Source organism: Convolutriloba macropyga, chromosome 13 (assembly GCF_964194025.1).
Source record: "Convolutriloba macropyga chromosome 13, txConMacr16.3, whole genome shotgun sequence".
Classification (NCBI taxonomy): domain Eukaryota; kingdom Metazoa; phylum Xenacoelomorpha; order Acoela; family Convolutidae; genus Convolutriloba; species Convolutriloba macropyga.
In genome coordinates, this window is record NC_134480.1 from 22,464,555 (window position 1) to 22,474,265 (window position 9,711).

The 9,711-nt window shown below is 31.6% G+C and overlaps 1 long non-coding RNA gene across 1 annotated transcript; it reads right to left on the reverse strand.

Annotated features, from left to right (window-relative positions):
* Positions 1-6,288: 6,288 nt before the first annotated feature.
* LOC142351999 (uncharacterized) lies at positions 6,289-8,815 on the reverse strand. Its single transcript, XR_012760989.1, has 3 exons — positions 8,673-8,815; positions 8,349-8,547; positions 6,289-6,628 (listed from the first exon to the last, which is right to left on the reverse strand). It is a non-coding gene; the product is annotated as an uncharacterized LOC142351999 (long non-coding RNA).
* Positions 8,816-9,711: the final 896 nt, after the last annotated feature.

Consider the following 9,711-nt stretch of genomic DNA (forward strand, 5'->3'; position numbering starts at 1 on the left):
TTGGAAAAATTAATTTTTTAAATAATCGGTTTTTATCCTCTTTTTATCGCAGCCGCTTCTTTTGGATCTTGTGGTTCCCTAAAGGTGTTGAACAACTTTGCTGTGCGCAAAAAAATATTTGTCTAGGTTTATATCTGGTGTGTTGTGAAACCAATTCAGAAAGATATGCGAATGCACTAGTTTTGTCCTCATTGTCTTAATTGTTCAGTTCGCTCAGTTGATTTTAAAATTTTGAGCACGTACTTTAGAATTTTATGATCCCTTTTTCTCTCCTTGAATATTTAAGAAATCTCAGAATAACCTTTGCATGATATCGCTTTAAATTACTCTGTATCTAATTAGAAAGACAAAAGAGTTTTTTTCCGATCAAGTACAAATACTACGGCACCCTCTGAGCAAATCTTTTTAGCAATTTGTTTTTTTCATGATTTTTTATGTTACCTTGATTATTTTGGGTTCCTTCACTTGATGTTAATCACATTTTTCAAGCCAATGCCAATTTTTTTAATCTTTAATTGACGATTGCAATGAAAGCGGTGAACTTTTGAAAGATTTGCAATTTCTTATTTTTTACCCCATTCAGAAGAATCTACCCTATTCGATTACCCCATTCACCTTAAATCTATCGTACTTGGTTTCAAAACTCTGATCTCCAGCATGTCAGCCACTTCTTCCACTTCGCCACTTGTCACTTACTTCAATGAAATCTTTTTTAATTTGATTAAGACTCACTCCAATTTGCGTTGAATTTTTTTTGCAATTTTTAGGCGTACAATTTTGCGAGATCAGCAATTTTGAGCACTGCAAAAAAATTCACCGCTAAAAACCAAAATTTTGAAAATTTCTATGCAAAGAGATTTGCCGTGATTTTTTTTAACGGTGAGTTGACGTAAGATGTGAGGTTTTCACCGTTGAAAGTGTTTTTTTCCCGCTTTCATTGATTTTTGCGCTAAACCCCCAATTCTTGCAACCTGTCATTGCATCGACCGCAGTTCTAATTTCCTTAGCAGTTTTGAGCCTTATATTTTTGACCCGTTAACAAACAAATTATGATATTTATTTGCATTATGCCATATCCACAAAACTGTTAGGCTGTTGTAAACTTTCAGAGACAAAAAAGTCTTGTTAAAAACTTGAGTTTTTCTAATTTCCTATCAGTCTATTGAGTTTTTCAACGATTCACGTGAAAATCGGACAGCTATTTGTTGATATTCGTCCAACAGAAACAACTGTATGGTCGAAATTTGTAACTGATCTTCGAAGGTGGTTAAAATAAAGATTTGCCTTGCAGTTATGTAACTTTTCATTATTTAATGTATTTTTATTTAGCAGATTTGTAATTATTTTGTGTTATTATGATTCAGTTTTTAATTTTTTAAAACAAAACTCTTAGGTATTTTCATTTCATTTTAATTGCTAATTTCGATGTTTAAGCATTCACGTAACGTTATCTAATATTTCATTAGTTAGTAATCAAATAAATTTTTAAAGCCATTTTTCAGCATCTGCATGGCGGGTAAACTCTTCAATCTCACTCATATTTGATCTTTTTTAAATCATTTGCGTTTGAGATTTCATATTACGTATCAAGCGTCTTAGATTAATAATCATGTTAATATATTTGTTTCTCCCAAGAACGCAGAAGCATCATGTTATATGCTCTATTTCTGTACTGAGTACAGCTAGCACTGAGCTTCAACTTATCCAAAGTGTTTAATTTGCGTCTAGAGTGTGAGTTCTGGTAAGAAAAGTACTGAAAGTTGTGATATTTAAAAATTTAGGTTGGATTGCAATGCAAAATTGTAAAACAAGCCTATTTTTGTAGCTTTTTGATGCGTTGGATTTGAATAAGGTTAGCGCTTACACGGCGCTAATGTTATTATGGATTTATTCAATGGTTTTGTAAAAAATGTCTATTGATCAATGGGAAGCAAAAGGAAATGCAAACTAAAGCAATGCGCATTGTAGGCCCACTCCTGCAATTAAAAAAGATTTATTTCACAAAATTGACTTTGGAAGCGCATCTAATCTTTGGAAAAAATTTTATTTTCAAACTGCATGGTTTTCTGGTAGAGAACATTATTTGCCAGAGCAAATGACCAATCAGTCCTTTGTAATTTAATGGAAAATCATTTTTGAGGGTTTCAAAAATCTTCATCTCTAATCTGACTTTGCTTTGACACCGTAGTGCTTTATAACAGTAGTATTTCTCACATCTGTTCATCGCCTCTTATTTTTAAAAATAAGATTGGAAAAATTAGTTTTTTTAAATAATTGGTTTTTGTCTTACTTATTTTTTATCGGCAGCTGTTTATTTTGGACAATGTGGTTCACTAAAAGCATTAAAAGATTTTACTTGCAGTTAAGTAACTTTTCATTTATTAATGTATTTTTATTTTGCAAACTTGTACTTATTTTGTGTTATTATGATTCAGTTTTTAATTTTTTTATAAAAACTCTTAGATATTTTCATTTCAATTTAATTTCAATGTTGACGCATATACGTATTGTTAAGATATTTCATTAGTTAGTAATCAGATCATTGTTCAAAGCCATTTTCCAACATTTTCTGGAACTCGGGTAGACTCTTCATTCTCACTCATAATTGCTCTTTTTAAATCAATTGAGTTTGGCGTTTGATATTAACTATCATCCGTCTTAGATTAATATTCTTCCTCTAAAACCATAGGACAAAAAAGAAAACTAGATAAGCTTGAGAAAAAACTTAAACTGGAATTCGGAAATCCTAAATGGTAAATAAGACAAAATTAATTACTTTAGTTAGTTTTCAATGTTGTTGCTTCCTCTTAATATAGTTGTTTCAGCTGTAATTTTTTTTTATTTTTACACCATTTAAAAGAATTTTCCCCGTTCAAATACATCATTCACCTAAATTTACCGTACTTGGTTTCAAACCTCTGATCTTCTGCATGTCGGCCACTTTTTCCACTTCGCCACTTGTCACTTACTTCATTGATGTGTTTTTTGAATTTGAATAAGATTCACTCCAAATTATGGAGAACATTTGCGTTGAAATTTTGTAATTTTTGTAATTTTTACGGTTGAAATGTTGCAAAATTAGCAACTTCGGGCACTGAAAAGAATCACCGCTAAAAACAGAAATCATGGAAAATTCTTTGCAAAGAGATTTGATGTGATTTTTTTACCGGTGAACTGATGTAGGATGTTTTTACCGGTGAAAATAATTTTCTCCACTTTCATCGATTTCTGCGCTAAAAACCGCAATTCTTGCAACCAGGCATTGCATCGACCGCAATTTTACTTTCCTTAGAAGTTTTGAGCGTTAAATTCTTGACCCGTTAATCAACATATCATGATATTTGTTGTGCAATACGCTCTATCCACAAAACTGTAAGGCTATTGTAAACTTTCCGAGACAAAAAGTCTTGTTAAAAACTTGAATTTTTTGAATTCCTATCAGTCTTTTGAGTTTTTCAAAGCTTCACGTAGAAATATGACAACTCTATGTTGATATTCGCACAACAGAGAACACTGTTTGATTGGAATTTGTAAATGACCTTCGCAGTTGGTTAAATTAAAGATTTGCCTTGCAGTTAAATAACTTTTCATTATTTATGTACTTTTATTTAGCAGGCTTGTACTTAATTTGTGTTATTTATAAATAAGTTTTTAAATTAAAAAAATTTTTACATATTTTCTTTCTTTTTAATTTAAATGTTTACGCATTCACGTATTATTATCTGATATTTCATTAGTTAGTGATCAGACAAATTTTCAAAGCCGTTTTCCAACATCTGGATCGCGGGTAGACTCTTCATTCTCACTCATAATTGCTCTTTATAAATCAATTGCGTATGGCGTTTGATAGTAAGAAGTTAACAAAATAAATTGTTCAATTAAAATAAATACAGGAAACATGCGATTTTGTTGAATTTTTTTCTCTTGTCTGCAGCTAACATTCTTCAATCTAGAAGTTGAAATTAGCTCTTTTTTGGAGTTTAAGTAGATTATGTCAGCGGTTTCTAGTTTTCTACCTCTGACAAACATACTCAAAGTGGACCAGAAAAATTAAATGTTGTGCCATTTTTGGTGAAATAACTGCGAATTTTGAAAATTTTGTCAAAAATGTGAGCCAAAAAACTTCAATCAAACAATTCAGCAACGCTGTTTTATCATTTATGAAAACATTAGCACTCTATCATTGAATATCTAACAAATTTTAAATTATGTTAGCAAAAATCATGTTGAGCCAAATTTTAGCGAAAATTACTCAAAATGTGAATAAAAACTGTTGAATATTCCCAAAAATTTAAACCTCGACAACTCCCTGTAAAAGAAGAAATTTAAAAAAATCTTTTTAATTCCATATTTTAGGATTTAGGTGCTTTCTAATGATACCACTCACAACTTTCTACGATGAATATATCCATCGGCCAAAATTTTCTGAACAAAATAAAACCAGTTGAGTATATAGTTCCTCCCTCCCCAATAAAGTGGGGGTCGGAACAATTAGTAAGCACCCTGATAATGATAATAAGAAGAAAAATTGTAGCTGAGAATGGGCCACTGTGGCCTAATGATGTACTGCTGCAATTACACAAAACCACAATTATTTGTTATTATTTACCTATCAAACTTACAATTTTGATGTAATGATGTAAAAAGTCTAGCTATTGCTTTTAATTGATTATTGCTTCAAAAACAGGAAGAAGCGCCACGAAGTAGATAACAAATTTGTTACTGTTTTTCGTTCTTCAAAAAAATGTCTTAATCTAAACTTTATATAGATCGATTTCCCTTTTAACAGTTTCATTAAATTTTTTTTTGTAATTTCATAATTTGTGTTTTCTGATAAATAGCAGTTGCAAATGTTACAATGGAAGAAACGACTATAAAATTCCTATTTGACAATTCGAATAAGTTGACCAAAGTACATGTGAGGAAACTGGTATCTAGTATGATGATTTGTGTTGAAAAATAATCTGGTTTTTTTTAATTACTCACTAAATAGCTTTTGTACCATAAATTTAATTTGTTTGTGTTTAACGTTATTTAGTAACGCCAATAGTAACTTCAAATTTTTTTTAACGAAAACTTCATTATTGGAATTTAGTTTATACCTAAATGATGATTACTATTTATCTCATGCTAAGTTTGTCCTCAAAGAAAAGTTTTAATCAAATAATGAAACAAAGCAGAAAATTATGCTTTTCATTGAAAAGTCACCAAGTTCAAAAAATTATGAATACCTTTGATCTCTTATATGATTGTTCGCTTTCTTGATATAATAGAAAGCTAGCTTCCTCACACAACGGTCCTTGCATCAACGTGGTTTCAGAGCTCTACGCCGGCTTGGTTCTTACGCACTTGTTGACTAAATCTCCCCAAAACTGTTAAGGTTTTGAAACTGAAAGGAGGGTGCTAATAGGAGTGTCATTCTAGTGAGTTGAGTTTAAGAATACCTTTAGTTATATTTTTTATTTTATTAGTGAAATATATTAGAGACAGGCCTAGATTGTGTAGTAACTCGGACTGCACTAAATTATTTTTTCAGCGCTGAATCATGATAACTTTTGTTCTGAATTTTGGACTGCCAAGTATCATGATCATGTCAAAAATTAGGCTGATCAGAGTAAAAAATCAGAACAACCTAGTTTCTCTGAATTTGTTCTGAACTACATGACAAAATCAGACTGTGGCACTATCAGAACAAAATTCCAGCTTTGAAGTATCAAATTTTCAGAATTATCTGAATGTAATGAAAATTTTTAAATCATTTTTTATGCAAACATTTTCTAGCGCATTGGCTGATTTATTGCGCATGTGTTGATTTATTGAAGTATTGGATATTTGTAAGGTTTGAACTAAGACGGCGTTAATTTTATGTTGCTAAAGCTATTTAAGAAATATGCTGAAAGCGTTTCTCTTATGAAATTTTTGAAAGTTTTGATTCTATTGAGGATTTATGCTAAGTTTTGCTAAAAAAATATATTGAATGTTGTTGAAAATATTTTTTTTCTGAACATTCAATTTTTCGAATCAGGTGTTCAACGCATTAAGCTCACTTCTTACAATTTTAACATGTAAGAGCATTTCAAAAAAAATCATCCTATATCCGCTGACACCTCGAACCGGGATTCTGAAGTTTTAGTTAAATTCTAACAACTTTTCGACTGAGTATGTACGAAGTCGTAATTTTCCAATGTTCCAGGTGCCTCTGCAGATTACGTGTGTTTACTGCTGGAACAAATTCTTCATCTTTTATCGGATCTGTAAAAATTTACCTCGTTAATGCATATAAAGAAGTTGGTTCAATTCGTTTAATTTCAAAATAATTTATCAAATTTATTGTTTCTGACGTGCAATTTTTTCAAACTAACATAGCCTGGATTTGTCAAAATTATTGTCGAAGTTTTATTAAGCATTGGCGAATAACCGTCAATTTTTTGAGAAACAGACGAATTCGTTTTCAAGTTCAAATCAGAAATTTTCTCTTCAGGTTCTGCGCAGATAATTTCGTTTCCAAATTCGTCGACGTATTTCAATCGCTTTGCTTGTTTCATCTTTTCACGTTTCTTCGTCACAGCCTTCAAGTACTTTGCGGGGTCATCGAGGGGAATTCCGTTTACACTTCCGTATCTTTTCACTGAAGTTTCGGCTAGTCCCTCTTTTTTTCTTGAAAACTACGTTTATGCAATCCTGCGTTTAACAAAAAAATGATCTTATGTAGACAGGATGAGGTCACAGATCTATGATCTGGCCATGCAATGCTGGGTTGAATTGTTTGACCTTGGGTCTGTTAGGTCTGGCCAATAAATTTTTCGGTCTGTTTAGTGTGAACCCTGCCGTTTGCAACCCACGTTGGTCTGACTAATACATGTTTTTGGCCACGGACCTCATCCTGATTATACATTTTCTAATTTTCTTCACTTAGTTATTGTAATATAAAATTAAAATTTTGATTCCTCTACTAAAAATTAATTTTTCTCAAAATTGCTGCAAATACAACGATTTTACAATAACGTCGATTTTTAAATCTGATTATGACGTTTGATCACTTGCTTGATTGGCTGCATTTGCCCATAAAGTTTCTGATGTTTTTCCGTTTGAAGCCAAACTCTTAAGAAATTCAACATTTTCAAACTTATTGTTATGAACGCCAATCCTGCAAAAAAATCTCTTGAGCGCCAAAATTGAAAATAACGTGAACAGCTTAGATCTCTTTTAAAATGATACATTGAATTGAATTTCATTGAATCTTGAAGAGCAAATTACCCCGTACAGGATGGGCTTATTTCTTGTATGTGTCTGTGTGTTTGGGTGTGTATGTGTGTGTGTATGTGTGTGTGTGTGTTGTGTTTGTGTGTGTGTGTGTGTGTGAGTATGTGTTGTGTGTGGGAGCCATCGTTGATTTGCTTATTGAAAGGGAGAAAAAGTACATACAATAATCTTAAATGAGTATAAGTATGCTAAGACTGGAAAAAAATTTAAGTGCCAAACGCAAGTATAGTTTAAAGTGTGTGGTGATAACCTTTGTGTGCTGAATTTTTTTGATTTGATTCTTTAATGAGCTGATATCTTTGTTTGGATAGATGCTTCTAAGGACCCCATTACAATTCAATTAGATTTATAGGAGAGTGTCAATAGACGATAGCGAGTCTAGTTTGTTGTTAAGATCCACATTTGTGTCTGCAAAAGGATAAGTTATGATCCCGGGCTCAAAAATTGGGTTCTGTTGTTAATTTTTCGTTAAGTAAATAGTATCTTTGTTTATTTTTCCTGATGCGAATTTGCTTTCTATGAAGGTAGAAATTAAAGGGAATATTTACGTCATTTTCAAAAATTCTTTGAAAAAAGTTTTCAAATACGATGATAAAAAAATAATTCGATTTTCTTAATCTGCCTGAAAATTGAACAATTTTTTACAAGACGCCAAAAATCTAGGAAAAATGCTAAATTCTTAATAGATATTTGGTCACCAAAGTTAGTGGGAAGGACACTAAAATATAAAATTCTAATATATAATTGAGGGGGGATTACGAAAGCAAAAAATTAAAGGGCAATTTGAAAAAAAGTCCCAACGTCTATTAACGGTTTTGTGAAACAATTGCCGTAGAATAATATAAGTGTTTAAATTTTGCTAAAAATTGGCCAACACAAGCAAATTTTTTAAAAAAATTTTCAGTTTACATCAGGCAATTTTTTGTGCATTGACTTCTGTAATTGTCATATAAGTGATCGTCTTAAGAATAAAACGCAAAGATTCTTAGACGCAAAGGGCTAATTCAAAAATTATCTCTCTTGAAAATGGTTTTATTCTAATTTTGCCATTTTACCTTTAGTCACCCGACATTTGAGGGACAGACCGGTTGTCTTTTCAAAGTCGAATAAAAATGGAGGAGATTGGACAGTTCTGTGTCTTCCTTGAGAGAGAACTTTAGTCTGGTAGATGAAGTCCTTATAAGTGGCCTCTCGATGCAATTTGTCAATATGATCCAACGACTGTGAATTCCACATTTTCCATTAGCAAATCTGGTAGGAGTTACCAGCCATAGTAATTAACTACTGAATCATAGCAAATCAAGTGTATCGGTAAAAATGAGCACTAATTCTGTTTATCTCAATTATAGTGTTCACGAATCCGAATAAATACAGACTATAACTTGCTGTGATTCAGTATAATGATTTACATTGGTTATCGTAACTCCGGCTGGTCGGAAATTAAAAGTGCGAGAAATAAAATTTTCCCAGAATTTTATTGATAAAAATAAAGGTGAACTCCTTTTTCGAGCTGCAGCTCAATGTAGTCAAAGTTTCTACTTCAAAATCATCATATAAGTTTTAAAAATTTTGAGGAAATAATTTGGGATTTAATTTAAAAATGGACGATTCTTAATATTATTAGGTGCATATTTCTTCACAACCCGAAAGTTTTAATCTCAATATCAGCTATTAATCATGGTGTGATGTGTTGAACAGTCCAGTCTATATTGATTAATAATTAAAATAATGAAAACAATATGGCTCGTGCTCGTGCAGATTTTTGCGTAGCTCAGATAGTTCTAAAATGGAGGGTGATATAATAAGGGAATATCTCAACAGTACGACGCGTAAAAAATAAGAGTGAAAGGGAGAGCTTTTAATAATAAATATTTTAATAAGAAATTAACAAAATAAATTGTTCAATTAAAATGAATACAGGAAACATGCGATTTTGTCGAATTTTTTTCTCTTGTCTGCAGCTAACGTTCTTCAATCTAGAAATTGAAATTAGCTCTTTTTTGGAGTTTAAGTAGAGTATGTCAGCGGTTTCTAGTTTTCTACCTCTGATAAACATACTCAAAGTGGACCAGAAAAATTAAATGTTGTGCCATTTTTGGTGAAATAACAGTAGTGGAAAAAACAAGGGATCCAGCCACCAGTAAAATTTGTCCCTTTCTCCTAACGCTAATCGCGCATGTCGAATCGGGCCAAATTTTACTGCTTACTGGATCCCTTAATTTTTCCACTACTATATATTAGCTCTCTATTCGAATAAAAAATCAATAAAAATCAAAAAGAAAACAAAAAATCAAAAAATCAAAGCAAAATTTACATTTCACTCTTTAAGAGCGATTCACTCTTATTCGGAGTGATCCCCCAATAGAAAGATCGCTCCTTTTCGCTCTTAAAGAGTGATTCCCTCTTTTTTGATATTTTTTATATTTTTTTATACTTTTATTTCAAATT